The sequence below is a fragment of the Suncus etruscus genome, chromosome 6 (assembly GCF_024139225.1).
Source record: "Suncus etruscus isolate mSunEtr1 chromosome 6, mSunEtr1.pri.cur, whole genome shotgun sequence".
NCBI lineage: Eukaryota > Metazoa > Chordata > Mammalia > Eulipotyphla > Soricidae > Suncus > Suncus etruscus.
This window is the reverse complement of record NC_064853.1, coordinates 113,503,120-113,521,012: the sequence shown is the minus strand read 5'-3', so window position 1 is coordinate 113,521,012 and position 17,893 is coordinate 113,503,120. Positions and strand designations below refer to the sequence as shown.

At 35.3% G+C, this 17,893-nt stretch overlaps 1 pseudogene; it reads right to left on the bottom strand.

Moving 5' to 3' along the window:
* Nucleotides 1–345: 345 nt before the first annotated feature.
* LOC126012748 (uncharacterized) lies at nucleotides 346–485 on the bottom strand (annotated as a pseudogene).
* Nucleotides 486–17,893: the final 17,408 nt, after the last annotated feature.

Here is a 17,893-nt window from a genome sequence, read left to right as displayed (position 1 = left end):
TTTTACCAGAAACCTATTCAATAGGATTAAGCTAGGGTGATAGCACAAGTGGTAAGGCCCAGCTTAGTATTAGTGAGACCCTGAGTTCAATTCCTGGCACCACATACCTCACAGAGTGCCATCAGGCATGGCACCGGTGGCCCATGAACACTTCTGACTGTGATCCCCAAATACATCCATCTATACATATATACATAAAGTTGGATCAGCTCCAAAGGACAGATGTTATCTGTGTGCTTGTCTCTGACTTCATGTGTGAGTATATTTGGGGCGGGGGGACTGGGAATGGTTTGGGTAGAAAGTTTTTCAGTATAAGTTTTTCTTCTATTTTCTTATTTCTTTATTCAGGGGAGTGAATGCAGTCCCCCACTACCACAAATTACACAGTAGAGCTTCCCACATATGGGGAAATCACAGGGCTCAGCACACTGGAGTGCAATGGGGAAACCACCATGATCATGGTATCTTCCCTGCCAGGTAAGTATTTTTTTTTTCAGTGTAAATTTAAGACTTTTTAAATAAGTTAATTTCTCAATTAAAAAAGACGCAGTGGAACTCCTGTTATTAAATAAGAATTGTTTGAACATTATCCTACTCACTTTTGGTCTCTGCCAGATTCATATCAGTTTTGTGTGCCAGATTATTAAGTTGCTGATTTCTATCCTACCCCCTCTTAAGCACAATCGTTGCCCCACTTCCAAAAAGATGGAAGTTCAAACTCCTTTTACTATATTTTGGAGATAATATACCTCCTTTTTATACTATATACCTACATTTAGTGATTTCTCCTGATTGCAGACCTGGTCTAATTCATTTTTTCTGAGAGGTTTTTGTGTTATTTAAGATAAATATCATATATATCTCAAGTTTAATAATAACTGACTTAATTAAACACGACAAAAGCCTCTTGAATGGTACAAAAAGATAACATGTATATAATCATAGCTATTATTTTTGTGTCAACATTTCAGTTGTGCTTTAAGTAGAAATCCAAGTTTGTAGAGATAAGAAATAAATAATAATGGAATATTGAACATCAGATATTAAACCTTAATTATATCCATTTTCTCTTATTTTGATCTAACGAAGTTGAAAATAAGGGAAGGAAAAGTTTATGTAAACAGATAATTATTTTCTCAAATTAAACAAGCCCTAATAATATCTAGCAATATTTACTAATAACCTGCTATATATCAGTCATTTACATTTGCCATCTAGAAAACCCCTAGCAAATGACTGGTGAATATTAGATACTATTTAATTCCCTAAATTCTGTCAAGTAGAAAATTTTCCCATTTCCTAAATGATAAAATTGATTTTTAGGAAGGTCAAGAGAGTGAGTCAAAGTCTTGCATTTAGGAAGTACAGAGTCCTGATAGCTCATTCTCATTCTTGTCCTAGGCACTAGGGAGTTTGGAATAGAGATAATGTGGGAGGTTTCTCCTTGATATCTTACCCTCAATATGAAAGGAGAAGCAGAATGGGTTCCATTCACGATGGAGTATAACATTCAACATACCCTTAAGAAATATAAGCAAAGGAATCAAGGGGTGAACAACATACAATGAAACTTGAAAGCCAAGACAACAAAAAGGAGTGCACTATTGTGCTATAGTGAAATATTGGAGGACTGGTTCTTTTATGGCCAGATATTAGAAGAATGATTTGGGATGGTTTTTGATGTTGATTTAAAATTCTTTATTAGTTTGCCTATAATCTTTAGCATAGTTGTACCATGGAGGTATTTTAATACAAATCAATAGACTCGAGACACCCCTAAATGAACAAAAAAGAATTTAGAATTCATGAATCTACTATGTATCTGAGCATAAGATGGAGTCTTATAATAGGATCAGTCAACACAGAAAGTGTTAATATATTTTTCTTACTTCTTCTGGAACAAAATAATGTGTCAAAGTAATTACAGATAATGTTCTCTCAGCAATGTTGAAAAAGTTAAAACAAAGTGAGAGTTCTGATATAATAGAAAATCCACCTTTTAGGTTTACTCTCATTCCCAGGTCAAGAAAACGTATGTTGAATTTTCTTTTTTTAGGCTTGGAAAATTTACTGACTCAGGAAAGGGGATAAGTTAGATCAGTTCCTAATCTTAAGAAATTCACCATCTGGAGCTTGGCACAAAGATGCATCCACATTAATCAGCTTTTTTTTTTTAAGCTTATGCCCCCACCTGCATCATCTAGCACTCTGTTTCTTCTTTGAAGTGGCAGGAGATTATTTATGAGATAATGTAACATGATGCTTTGTAAACTCTCTGAACTCTCTGAACTTTTATATGGTAATTGCGATAAACTACATGATAAAACTGATAAATAATGTTGGAGAAATAGTAATAATCCACATAAGTAATTTCCTGAACATAATACATTGCTCCTGTCTAGAACCTAAACTTACCCTTTACCATCACTTCTAAGAAAAGTAAACTACTTTAAAATTATTACATATTTGGACCAGGAATGTGGCTCTGTGATAGAACCTTACATGTATTTGATCCCTAGCACAGCATATTTTATGAGAGCATTTTTACAGGAGAAAAATTTAAGTATTAATTGTTAACCTTTTCCTCAGTTTTCAAATTACTTGGCTATTTATTCTGTGATTAGGAGGAAGGAGTTCACATGAGATAGTGTTATATATATATATATATATATATATATATACATATATATGAGATAGAGATGGAATATACTTGGAAAATGATAAACTTTCGTTTGAAGGGATCTCTTAGTCCTGAAGAGGGCTATTCTCTGGCTTGGCACAAGAAGCCCTTGTCCTGAGGTCAATGTCACTGCTTTAAAGAGACTCTTATTGTTCATCCTGTATCTGCACTTTCACAGAGATCACCTCTTCCAACTCCAATTTGAGCAGCTTAAGGGTCTGTTTTAAGGTGTCTGAACCCCAGAGACTTGTTAATTGACAAGATCATTATCATGACCCTCTTCCCATCTCTCTATGGCAGTCACTTCTCAGTAAAAAAATAAGTGATTGACCTTTCTGTAGAGAAGTGTTTTTTAATGAAGAACATGAGCTGAAGGAGTGAAGGCTTTTCAAGAACACAAGATGTAAATAGTGCTTCTCCCTTGGTGCCTGCTGTCTCTCTGTGTGGACACTGACATAACAATTTGTTCACTGATGGCCCCTCTGAAGCTTTTACTAGACATGGTAGTAGGAGTGCAGAAAAATCCTCTAGAGATTTCTTATTCTTTATTCAGTGTCTTCAAGACAAGATACCAGAAATTGCCACGTAGTCCTCCACTTACATGTGATTCTGGGGGAAAACAAGTCTCTTAATATATTCTTAATATATTCATTTCACAAAGACAGAAAAACATATACACACCCATTTGATTATTTTGGTTATTTTCTATTATTCCTGTAGGGTATGTTTATTTGTCAAACCACTGTTTGCATCAAAATCACCTGAAAAGTAATTAATATGCAAATCCCTTATTGCCAATAACATCACATTCCACAGAACTGTGGGGACTGACTTTTTATTATTTTTTTGAGGGGATCACATCAGTCTGTGCTCAGGGATCATTCTTTTTTGTTGAGGGAAAAGAGTGGGCTGTATCTGTCAATGCATAGAGATTACTCCAGCTCTGTGCTTAGGAATTGCTCCTGGCAGTGATCAGGGGTCCAAAAAGAATGTCAGAGATCAAACTCGGGTCAACTGTGTGTAAGAAAAGTGACCTACCTGCTGTACTATTGCTCTGGCCTTACTGGTGCTAGAAGAACCAGGTGCAGTGCTCTGGATTGAAACTGGGTTGACTATGTGCAAGACAAGTGATTTATTTATATTCTATAATATCTCCCAACTCCAGGACTTCACTTGGACACATGATTTTCTGAGATAAAAATAAGTACAAAATTTATTTAATTTATTTTATTTTAAGTACAAAAGTTAAAGAAACTTTCAGGATATTTAGAAAATTTTTTTTATTCTATTGATGAAAGACAATGAATGTCAATAAATTTGATAATCTAGAAGAAGCTGATATAAAGGAATGTTTAAATATTGAAACAGAAATAGAAAACCTGAATAAAACAATCATAAGCATGGCAATTAAAACTATTTAACAATTTACTTAACCAAAAATGTCTTGGCCCAAATGACAGGTACCAATGAATTTTATCAAACATACAAAGAAGTTAATCATATTCTCCTCATATTCTGAAAATTATTAAGAAGGCTTAAGTTAAGAAGTTAGATTGCATTATTCTGCTACCAAACCAGGTAAAAAATATTATGATAACGAAAACTACAGACCAATATCTCTGCTAAATATAGAGGCAAAACTTATCAACAAATTATTACCAAATAAGATTCAATAATATGTTAAAAGGATAATTTATATTATTGTTATTTATATATATATTGTTATTTATATGACCACTGAAAGTTTATTTCAGACACCCAAGATTGATTCAACACACACAGTTTTCTAAATTTACTTAGAGTATGCATCAAAACTATTGGCACAGTTGATCATAATCCAGGAACCAAACTCCTTCTGGAACATTCTTTTTTTTTTCCCCGCCCCTCTGGGACATTCTTAATTCTGCTCTGACACCAACAAGCGCCAGTTTTGATATGACATCCTGACAATGAGGAAATGGCAACAATTTGGTCCAAGAGCAGGTTTTCAGAAAAGATGTCATTTTTTTTTTTTTTTTTTTTTTGGTTTTTGGGCCACACCCGGCGATGCTCAGGGGTTACTCCTGGCTGTCTGCTCAGAAATAGCTCCTGGCAGGCACGGGGGACCATATGGGACACCGGGATTCGAATCAACCACCTTTGGTCCTGGATCGGCTGCTTGCAAGGCAAACGCCGCTGTGCTATCTCTCAGGGCCCAGATGTCATCTTTTGATCTGTGCAAAAGCCAAGATCGCTATCTACCGAAGATTGACTGTGACAACCATGACTGGTTAGAATTTATCCTGGAACCAATAAAAAAGACCCTCGTCTAGGCTTTGACCTATGATCTGTACAACAACCAAGATCTCTAATTCCAGAGGTCTGATTTAGACAACTGCAACTGAGCAGAGCTTCTGGAAACAAAATGAAAGATTCTATCCTAGGCTTCACCCTAGGATTGGTGCAAAAACCAAGACTGATTAAAACAATAGTGATGGAACAGATCTTCTAAAACTCTAGAAAAAGACTCCATCATAGGATCCATCTTATGACCTATGCAAATACCAAGATCTCTAGTTACAAAGGGTTGATTTTATCATCCACAACTGAGTGAAAATTTTCCAGACACCACAAAAAGACATAGGGAAGAGAAAAAGAGCATTTACGGAGCCTGTAGCTATTCCCATGACAGTATACTTCAAGGACGGAGAAACCCTGTATTGCTTAGGCCAAGGGAATTCCCTTTCTAATTTCTTCAATATTTACTGTGTCTATGCAAAAAAAAGCACAAATTAATTTTTTGTTATTGTTGTTGTTTATTTTTGATTTTTTAGGGTTATTTTTTTGTGTGTGCTTTGTTTTGTTTTTATCTTGGGACCGTGGTTATTGTTTGATTGTTGTCTTTATTGCTGTGGTGATTATTTCTGTGGTGCTTTTGGGGTTTATTTTGTTGAATTTTTTAATATTTTTTATGTTTTTCTTCCTTTTTTCTCTTCCATCCCTTAAATTAATATTTATAGCTTCTAAAATAACTCATCCTGGTTTTTTTTTTTTTTTTGCTTTTTTGATTCCTACCCCCTTTCCTTTTTGTTCTATAAGAACCACATAACTTGAACCTCTTATTCTGCTTCACAAATTGAGGGAGAAATAATGGAGAGTACCAAGACCAAACAGTCGTATGAACATCGAGTAGAAATAAAAAATGATCAGACTTAAACACCAAATCTAAAGCCAATGACAACAGAATTGATACCCAATCTACAACAAGCTAGACACAGTGGGGATCACTTATACTAGCAGCCTTGTGTTTTTTTCCTGCCAAAACTTAATGATAAGCTCTGACCTCCTTTTATTTAGTTAATTTACTTTAGCCGACCTGCAGTTATAAATCCTTCCTCTGTCCCTTTGAGATGTGTCTTCTAAAACTCAAACTGCCTCAGAGACATGAGACTCATCACTTTGAAATGTAATTATCAAGAATACAGAGCAGAGGTGCCCATCTCTTTGGAGGGCGGGAGTATAGTATATTGTAAAGGCTATATACTATAAACCCACAACAAACAAAATAATTGCAAATATTTTATTTTTTCCCATTAAAATCAGCACAAGATCTACATTTACCACTTCTACTTAATATTAAAAGGCTAGGCAGAGCAATTAGACCAAATAAAGCAAAATAAATTTATATTGTAAAAGAGATTATTTTATTATTTTAAAATTTTCATATATATTACCTACTTAATATTTCTATATAGTATATTCTAGATATTATATCATTTCATTATGTCATATATATTATTAGTAATATGAACACCATAGCAATAAATGCAATTCTGACAAATTTAACACAATTTCAAAAGAATGATAATTATGGTGTTTGGTGATAAAATTGGATAATATATAGGCTTAAGATAATGACAGGAAGGTTATTTTTTTTCCTAATACACAATGCTCCTTCTCTCTACTTTTTTTTCTTTTGATTCAATTAAGTTGTTGAGTAGAGAAAATGGCCTACTTAAAGAATTTGAAGAAATTGAAGAATTTTCTAGGATACAAGACTTTCATTACTAATACTTAAAACTGTCTGGTAAAGTGGAAGAATTGAGATCCAACTAAATCTGAGCAAAATTTTCCTAATCTAAGAAAATAGCTAGTAGTTAAGCAAAGCCAGCTTTGCCACAACCAAATATAGCATAATATAACTTTATTATTGGGCATAGTAAAACAAAATATGTGTGCACACATTTATATACAAATACATATCCAGGGGCATTGATATCACAACTTTCAGTTCAATGAGCCACAAAGTTTCTATAAACAAATCAACAAAAGAAACGAGGTCTTTCCTATCAGTCTCAACTCTTGACAATTACACTTGGAAATCCCATCCTGCTAAAGCAATAAGGCCATTGGACTTGGTCTTAATACTGGGTCTCCGTGGCAATCCCTATCAGTGCTTCACTGAATATTATTCATTGCTGGCTTCTTTCTTGATATCCATGCCATTCAAGATTAACTTAAATAGGACCCACATATTCAAAGCTATGAGCATTTCCAAGATGAAAGGAAACAGAAAAGACTCCAGCCATATTAGAGCCTATGTTTGGTTACCATTTCTGAAATGGCCACTTGAAAAATTCTTCAACTCTTTACATGAAAAGTTTGAAATAATCAGGGATGCCAACAACGCAGACCGTCAGCTCTTAGCTTACAAATATCGTATCAGATGAATCACTTTCCGGATCTACCAACCAGAGTCTTTGTTTGGCTCACACAACTAAAATTAGCAGCTCATTCATAATCCATAATGGCTGGAGAATTATCTCACACACATGGACAAAGAAGAGAGATCTAAAGAGAGGCCTCTTCCCCAAGTCTCATACACGAGATTCTTCTCGCTAAATTGGCTTTCTCAAGTGTCCAATTTGCTGCAATTATAGCAATCAAAAAAGCATTCAGCCTCCTCCCGCACCTGACGCGTCAGCTCATTCATTCTCTCCAACAGTGGTGGGGTGGATGCTAATGCAGCTTCTATTCCACTGGTGCCATCTATAGTCATCAATATCATCCTAACTTCCACCCCTCCCAGTTGGGAATGGTTCACAGTTCATGGGACTCAGTCGTGTTGATGTTTCATGGTAGACCTGTAACCATCCAGATCACATGGGCTTTCTACAGGAAGCTAATTAGCCCCTGATGTTGGCTTAGATATTTCTACCCACAAAGGACTAGAAAGGAGCTGGTTATAGACTAACTTCTTTCATTTTGTGAGTTCCCATGGACTGATAAAGAAGTTCCTACCATGATAACAGGTGCAGGTGTGGTGCCATGGAGAAGATGGGGCCTGACTGATTGCTGCATTGTGCCAGTCTCCATGGCACTTGAATGGGAGCTTTGTGAGTATACAGTCTCCCCAGATTGTGGAGACTGGTTGCTGCTGGTGATGGGGTGGGAGGGCTGGTCTATGGATTAATGGTTTATAAACAGCTCAAATAAATCTCTGCTTCCTTCTCACCTGCTTCTTTGTTTTAGACTAATGGCTTTTGGGAGGGTGGAAAAAGTTTATTATTATTTAATCCTCATGATACTGTTGCTACAAGTCCTCCTAGAGCATGCTATTCCAGTAATGATTTTGTAAATATTTTTATGAACTGCTCCAGAATTGCCAATTGAAGAAATCTAACTAGTCAAGTTGGTTTGGCGTGAGACCTCTACATGGACAGCCTTTGTGTTACTCTTTTGAAATACTCTTACTGACCCATTGCGAATATGCTGCTCTCTATCTTTGGAATTGGCTGATAACGGCCCTTAGAGTATTATATTGTTTCTCTTAACCCACACTCAAAGGCTTAGATAGGTAATACCATAGTCTCTTATCAACAAGAGAATTTCCAAAATTCAATAGATGCCTGAAAATGTGGATAGTATTAAACCTTATAGATAAAAGTGTGTTTCCTACATGTCTATGTTAAATTTCTTAAACATAAGAGACCAAGCAACAATAACAAGTCAAAAATAGAAAAATCATAAGAATATCACTTAGTACAACTTATGGTTGTGTGAATTCTTTTGAGATAACTTATCGAATGTATTTCTAAATGCAATTAGAGTATAACTGAAGTCACAGAAAGTTAAGCTACCTCCTTCCCCCCCCCAAAAAAAAAAGAACTATTCAACATGTTTGTTTTTGTTAAGTATGGTCACTAAGTATTGTGGGACTTTCTTGACCTTTTCTTGTCTTCTCATTTGTAAAATAGAGTAATGGGGATAAACTGATTCTTCCAAGGATTCTTATAAGTTCCAAACAAAATCATGTGTAAAGAAGGGTAAATACTCAATTGAGTAGGAACTCAATTAAAGGTCATGCTTATTTTATTATCATTTCTCTTATGTCAATAGAAGGGTATCTATCTATCAAAAATTATTAGGGTATCTTTTTCATAGTCTCCCCCAGAATGTCTTTCTACATTTTCTCTATTTTTCCGCACAACTTACCAGGCTACTGGAATGTGGAAAGAGTGGGAGGCAAAAGCCTCAGACTGGATTTTACCAACACAACCATTCCTAGCATATTCTTTTTATGGTGCCTTCCATTGATATCTTATTTCCTATGTTCCGTCACACTTCTTCTCTGCCTATCCTGACTTCACCTGTTAAGATCCACTTGGCTCAAACCAAGGACTCACTTTCCCTGAATCACTTCTCTAGCTGCTCCAGTCTAGCCTAAAATTTTCTATTTGCCCAGACTTCTCACCCTTTCATATTAGATAACAAAGATTAGAAAATGCTTTTCAAAGGTTTAACATTAGCCTGGAACATAACTCAACTATAAAAATGCATGAGGACCCAAGTTCAATATTTGTCACTAAAAATACTGTATTTGTGCTACATTTTTACAAAACTTCTTTACCCCACTGTGCTATTTACTATATTAAACAGAACCTTCCATATAACCGTGGTTAGTAAACTGTGTTCCAAATGTCCAATCTAGGCTGTTTTCTTCTTTTGCCTGGTTTTAAGCTAAGAATGTTTTTTAGATATGAAGAAATAAAAAGAAGCCAAAAGAATACTCTTTGCAAAGCATAAAAGCTTTATGGAATTTCAATTTCTGTGCTGATAAATAAAACTCATTTGGAAGATGGCTACATCCACTTATTTGCTATGTATTGTCTGTATTTGCCATTTCCTGCATTAGAATTGGGTTGCTGTGACAGAAGCTAAAAATCCACATAGTTTAATTTATTTCCTCTCTGGCTTTGTACAAAAAATATTTCTAAATAGTACTTTAAAGTATAAAACATCTTAATATTTATTTATTCATTTGATTCCTCTAATAGGACTATTTCAGAAAAGAGAGTAAAATGTCTTGTCCAAGACTACAGTTTAAGGGTGGCAGAGCTTGTCATCTCTAACTCACTTTCCTAAACTCTTTCCTAAACACCTCTAGATCTGCACTGTTCTTCCAGCATCATACATTTTTAACAAATCATATGTCTCATACACTATTCTTTATCACATGACTTGCTAGTCTCTCTGAGGAGTTCCCTCAAGAAATCGCAGTGTGTGAGCATGCATTGCTTTTGGTCATGTCATTGAAAATGGGCATATTTATTAGCATATAAAAGACCTCAATAATCTCAACCAGACTCTATTCTAGTGTAGTGCTAACTGGATCCAATAGATCTGCATCTTGCCAACCATAACTCCTTCCTGGTTGACCTTGAGAAGCGTTAGTTTATGTTGCTGGTAACCAATGTTTCCATCAATTACATAGGAGCAGCAGCTAAACTCAGAGACAGATGGAAATCTTGGTCTCCATCCAAGACATTTTCAGATTGATGCCTGCCTATGTTTTCTTCTCCCAAGCTTTCTGATAGTCATAGTCCTTCTTTTGTCATTACTCTCCAGTTCTAATCCCTTGCCATTTTTTTTTTCTCTTTGCTCACTTCTCAGGAAATCCATAAGTCTTGATTGTTCTTGCTCTGGAGAGAGAATTAAGTAGTTCTGATTCAGAACTGAGATTACTAGGTGGCAAAGTCAACTTTCATGTGGTGCCCTTAGTGACTACTATTGGACTCCTCCACCTCCCACAAAATAGAATTTTCAGACTTTTACTGGACAACACCTTACTGAAAAAATACCTATCCCCAAGAAAATAGTTGAAACTTCCTATTATTTCTCCTTGAGACATGCATTAGGATGCTGGAAGTATATTAATCAGTTATCCAGAGAATTATAATTTACAGGCTATGAATTAATAAAAATTTGTTTTACAAGGAATTAGTTCAGGCAATTATAGATGCAGGCGAGTTGAAAGTCTTCAGTGATGATTTCTATGTTCAAAACTCCGAAGAGCAGATGGTATAAATGAATTCTGAAGGTTCTGGGCTAGAGAACTCCTTCATGCTCCAGGCTTTTGTCCTGTTTGTTCTATTCAAGCCTTCAGTTCATTGGTAAGACATACCCATACATTATGGAGGAAATCTGCTTCCTTAAAGACAACTGATTAGATGTTCATCTTACCCAAACTGACACAGAAAATTAAGAATTATGATAATTATGCATTTATACTCTCCACTGTCTCTACAAATTTCTACTTTCTTTTTTGTTTGTTTGTGGGCCACACCCGATGACACTCAGGGGTTACTCCTGGCTAGGTGCTCAGAAATAGCTGCTGGCTTGGGGGACCGTATGGGATGCCAGGGATTGAACTGAGGTCCGTTCAGGATCATCCTTGCAAAAGGCAAATACCCTGCCACTGCTTTTACTCCAGCCTCCCCCATTTCTCATTCTTAATAAGCTTATTTTATTATTATTTTGGAGGGGTTGGGGATAAACCTGGTGATGCTCAGAGATTACTTCTGGCTCTGCACTAAGGAATCATTCTTGCTGTGCTTGGGGAAGCACATGCAATGCTTGCGATCAAATGTGGGTTGGCCACATGCAAGGTAAGATACTTACTCACTATACTATCTTTCTATCCTCTAAGTCTATTTTAGGAGGTACATTGATTTAGGAGTATATTTTATGGAGTATAGTTGCATGATATTCTCTATCCATAGTATTGAAATAATATTAGTATACCATTTAGGGGTATTAAAATTATCTAAATTATTTTAAACATATTTAGTCACCACTCATTTGATTTCTTACATATATCTATATTCAACTGATATAACATTATATTCATTTTTCAAATAATAAAATTAAAACCTGGTTAAATTATAGATTTTGTCAAGATTATCTGACACAGGTTTGTAAAAAAAAATATTATCTGACACAGTATGTTTATTGGAGTCAGAATAGTTGGTAGGTATCTAGGAATTCAGCCTGGGATTTTATTGCTCTGTAAAGGTAACTTAGGGTTGTAAAGCTGCTAAGCAATTAAATCAGAATTCTTAGGGTTGTAAAGCTGCTAAGCAATTAAATCAGAATTCAAGAAGCTGCTTTGCTAATCTTGAATTTCTTGGGTTTTATTGTGTTATGTCCACACTTGGTGATGCTCGGGGAATAATCCTAGCTATGTCCTCAGAAATTATTCCTGGCAGTACTCAGGGGACCATATGAAATGCCAAGAGTTACTCTTGGGGTTGCAAAGCAAGCAGCACCTCCCAATCCTGCTGTATTATCCCTCTGGCTCTGTTTTGAAAAATTTTAAATCAGGGGTTCATATAGACAAATTGAAAAGGTTTTGCTATTTGGTGGTTGTCATGACTAGTTAATCTACCTGGGTTAACTGCTATTCTTGTCTTTGACTAGATTACGATACTATTCTGTACAGAGAGAAAGTATATTGGAGAAAACTTATAGCAATACAAAAAAATCTGTTAAACTGAAGTGAATTGATTCTAATGGCGCGCAACTGCTCTTGAATTCATAGTAGCATTTATTAAAGGTTGAGGAGATACTTTAGGATAAGGCAAGCAACCAACCCTAGTTGTTTCTCTTACACCACATATGGCCTCCCAAGCACTGCCAGAATCATTCATGAGTAGAGCTAGGAATAATAGCCCCTAAGTGTTGGTAGATCTGACCCAAAATTTTAAAGATAATAAAAAAAAATCAGTTTGTTCCCTCATTAATCAATGAGGTAAATAAATCCTTGGCATTCTCAGTGAGAATCCTGATTATATGCTCTCTCAAATGATATTTTTAAGAGGCCTTAATGAGAAATGAGCAATTAACTTAATTTCTAATTGTTTGATGTCCCATGCCTTACTCAAAGCATACATTGATGATCTTGTGAGTTTCTGGGCATCACAGAAAGGAACTCTTTTAGCAAAGTACTTCGGTGTTCACAAGCACCTTCATTTGCATCATTTCCTTTGAATGCTACAATCAGCTAGAATGTGGATCTTACTCCCATTCACAAATAAGTAAAACAAAAATAAATATAGAAAAGTGGGGAACATGTTTTATAAAACCAAAATCTTTTTTGCTATCCTGCATAGAATCATGACATCAGTTTGAGTTTCCTGTTTCTAGGTCCTATGTGTATCCTCTTTATTTTTAGCCATCATCTCTATTGTCTTTCAGTATTATTATGGTTTTTTTTAAATATGTCATTTCTTTATTTAAGCATCATGGTAACAAATATGCTCGTAGTTGGGGTTCAGTTATTGAATGTGCACCACTTTTTACCACTGTAATTTTCTTTAACCATGTCTTGTTTCTTGAGCAATATTGTGGGATCTTGCTGGTTCTCAGAGTAGGAGAGCTGTTGCACAATAACAACAAAAAGCAAAGAATTTGGTTCTGAGAAGTTACAGTTCCACCACCAAGGTTGTTTTTTATCTTCCCCTTTTTATTTTTTTCTCTTGGGAACAAAAGCTAGTTTTACATTTTAATGGGTTTAATTATGGAAAGGCTATCTGAACAGTTAGAACAGGCAGGGAGGACACTGCGATGGTCTATTGAACAGCATTTGAATTAATTTGTAGTTTTCATCCTTGTGATTAGTGTGCTTATTAGTGTGAATACTTGAATACTTGAGGTTCATGTTAACAGGGTGTTACTGGGAATTTGCAACATTAAAACCGCCCTGATTTCCTAGTATTTATTTGCTTGTTTACTTATTCATCAGCCCATTCATAATTGCTATGGTACTGACGCATAAAATATCCCTCCCGCATTCAATTTAAATTAATCTTGACTTATTAAAGGATAATATTTTGTCTCATTTAGTCAATTTAGGCAATTTAGGCAATACTAATAATATTGCCCTTATCTATTTTGGTGGCTTCCTCACTGTGGACACTTGCTCCTTTGTCCATAGACCACCAAAAAAGGCAGATAAAACATCAGAGCTTTTGAAAAATTACCAAAATCAAAGCAGAAGATCCCAGATCTCTACCTACTTGGACTTTTGGAGCCCCACTGGAAAAGCCTTTCTCCTTGCTCAACTTCCCTTTATTAAGTAGATTTCATGAAAGGATTTCTGTATCTTTTTAGCTATATTTATGGTTCTGGGAGTAAATCAAAGTGTAAGCTGGCTGGAGAGTCATAAAAAAGTCCAGTTAAAACTATGATATCATTTATTCTGATATATTAATATCTTAAAACTGGAAGATGAGATCCCAAATAAATTAATGAGGCCTATGGTCAGATAGAAGATTAGAATTAGAGCCCAAATCTGATAGAAGTTTTCTTTTTAAATAAGATCTTTATTTAAACTTTGTGATTATAAACATGCTTGTAGTTGCATTTCAGTCATAAAAAGAATACCCCCCCTTAACCAGTGAAACATTCCCATTACCAATGCCCGAGTCTCTCTCCCCAGCCCCACCTGTATTTGAGACAGGCTTAAATCACTGATTAGGTGTTATTCGCATCTTTCCCTCCTGTGATAACAAAATTTAAAATAATCAATAAAACAGGAAACTCAAAAAGTGCTACATAACTAACATATTATTTTGGTCATAGTGCTCAGGGGTTAGTTGCTCTTGGGTCTATGCTCAGAAATCGCTCCTGGCAGGCTCGGGGGACCATATGGAATGCCGGGGTTCAAACCACCATCCTTCTGCATCTTAGGCAAACGCCTTAACCGCTGTGCTATCTCTCCGGCCCCTTTGGTCACACTTCTTAATTTCCTTCTTTCCCTCCTTCTTCCCTCCCTCCCTCCCTTCTTGCCTCTCTCCCATCCTTCTTTCTTTTCTTTCTTCATTTTACCTTGTTCTGCAATTTTTGAATATGAGCACATTTTCTCTGACATTAAAGAAGTGATCAGAAATTCAGCATGAGTTATGTTAAGAATATGATCCTTCAAATATTAGCATTTACTTTTTCTGAGTACTCCTAAAGATGTCAGACCTTAGGAACATTTTAATGAATGTTTTGAGTCTAAAGGACTGCTACATTAAGGTGGTACCATTTATTTACTACTTTAAACCCTGACCTCATATGGACCTATAGAGACTTCTTACATCTCTCCCAACCCAAAACACAAAGTCCCAAGAAAATAAACAGTTCCTTTATAATATTATTTCTGGATAGGTACAGTAGGCTAAATATCTATATCCAAATCCTTGAAACATATTAATGTTATCAAAGATGGCAAAAGGACTTGGCAGATATATAAGGATCTTGAAAAAATAAACCTGGCTTATCCAACTGGACCCTCAATGTAATGTTAAATAGTCATATAAGAGCAAAACAGAGGAAAGGTTGACTACAGAGGAGAAACCAATGCAATAATGAAAGTAGATACTGGAGTGATGCATTTTGGTATATTGAAGGGATCATAAAGCAAGAAATATAGTTTATATTATATAGAAGCTTACAGGACAAAAATTATGTGGTTCCCTAGTGCTTCTCCAGAAAATGTGATCTTTCTGGCACTTAAATTTTCATTGTCATGTTTCAAAAGCAAAAGCAAATAAATGCTTGTGATTTCCAATCCACCAAACTTGTTGTAATTTGTTATAGTAGTGAAATGAAATAAATACAACTGATAGACAGTTTTTCTAGAACTCTTTAAGGACCTCAGTGATCTACAAAGAACTTGACTGGCTTTTCCAGGAGATTGGCAGTGAGGATGTTAATTCTTCTGAATCAGGCTGGGAAGAGAAAATGATAAGCTTCTACAAACCCTCTGATTGCAAATCAGTTATGATAGTGGTAGTAAATAAGATGATTCTATGATTCTAAGCCCCATTTTTGTCAATCAAATAAATTATTGCAAATGCTATATGATAGTTGTCAGAGGCAGTAAAATAAAGGTGGCATTTGTAATACAGGTGTTTTATATAAGCACGTTGGGAAAAGTATCCAAGTTTTGCATCTCCATTTTCACATCAACAAATTAAACCAATAGTGATTTATCAAGAATCATAGTAATTAGGTTGCATTCTAAATGCTTAGATATGTATATATGTATAGATATACACATAAATATTTAGTACATATACATTATTCTTTCAAATGGACTCATCATCTATGGAGGGGTTTGACTCCATGACTCTTACCCACAAATTAAAAGAGAATCAAATAATTTAAAAAGGCTTATAAGGATTTTTTAGGATGGGTAAAGAAACAAAATGAAGTTTTGTCATCACCAAGACTAAAGATAGAGAAAACCAAAGTTTTGAACAAAAAAGGGTTAATTTAAAATAGAATATGCTAACATTTTCACTATGTTGTTCACTTAACAAGCATGTGTCTGCAAGGTGGTCCTTGTGCCAATTTAGTTGCCTAGTGCTGTGAGAGATAGATATGAACAGGATCCATACTTCTATTTTTTGTTTGTTTGTTTGTTTGTTTGGACCACACCTGGTGACACTCAGAGATTACTCCTGGCTATGCTCTCAGAAATCTCTCCTGGTTTGGGGGACATCATGGATCAAATTGAGGTCTGTCTGGGGTCAGCTGCATGCAAGGTCAACGCCTTACTGCTGCACTACCGCTCCAGCCTCAATACTCCTATTTTTTGAACAACTAAACCATCTGCAGTAATTGTTCACAACATAATAAGTAAATCTCATAGTCATCCTCTGAAGTTCAGATTCCATAACTACTTTTTAGAAATATTCAAATGAGGCAACAGATTCTCTGGTCTAAGAAAAATAAGGCATGACTCTCAATCCAGTCTCCTGACTGTATGATTAACCCCTATCACAAACTATAAAAGAAAGGGATAACACAAAATAAATGTAACCACATGGATATAAAAGAAAAGCAAATAAGGACCATGGGAGGTAAATATATTGTGATTTGGATAGAGGGATGTGGGATCTTGATAAGACAAAACTAGATCTTGAGGAAGGGCCATTAACACATAACTGTTAAAAAAAATCTTCACTTTGAAATAGTAAAATACCCTAAAACAATGCAATGGTTTCAGAAAATGTATGAATATTGGATTAACTTCATTTTTTAAAGGAACAATCCTGTACCCTATTAGGTGTGGAATTGATGGGACTAGAGAGAAGCACCTGACTTAAAGAAAACAGTGCTGTTGTAGTCAAAAGCACTGCATTCCAGCTCTGATTTCAAAGGTTGCCTTGCCTTATCTGCTTCCTCTTCAGCTTTAGTTTCTTTTGCACATCAGGAATATAAAATTCCTTTGCTTTATGATATTCTAAATTTGAATAAAGAATATGTTTATCTATTTTGATTTCATCTTTTGCGTTAGGCATTCTCTATTTTATTGTCTTAAACTGTTTTCCTCTTTCCTTTTCCTCTTCTTTCTCCTCCTTTTGGGATGCTTCCTTCTCTCCCATCTTTCATGGTTAATCTCCTTCTCACGTTCTCTGTCTGCATATTTTCTCCCTCATTACCTAAGCACATGTAAATTGGGCATGTTGCTGATGCGGAAGCAATTTTTTAAATTGGTTAAAATGTGCCAACGTCAAATATGATGAGGTTTTCCATTTTTGGATTCCTCATGATTTTAATCATCCAAAATCAGTCATCTAAGAGTGACAGCATGGGACCCAAATTCCCTTCTCTCCCTAGTAACATTTTTGGGGGCGTTGGTCCTTTGATGACAGTGTGTGCATGTGTTTATGTGTATTGTATTTATCAAACTTATTTATAAGCTTGACATTTATCTCATCTAATAATACTAAAGACCATTTTTATTTTTAATATGGGCTGTATATTGGAGATGGGGTGAATTAAGCAGATTCAATACATCTTATGTCTATAATAAAATTAGACTTGTGGTCTTGTACATGTGAACATTTATCATAGTTTTAACTAAAAAAAGAAGTTTCTATTGTGTACAGATGATTTACA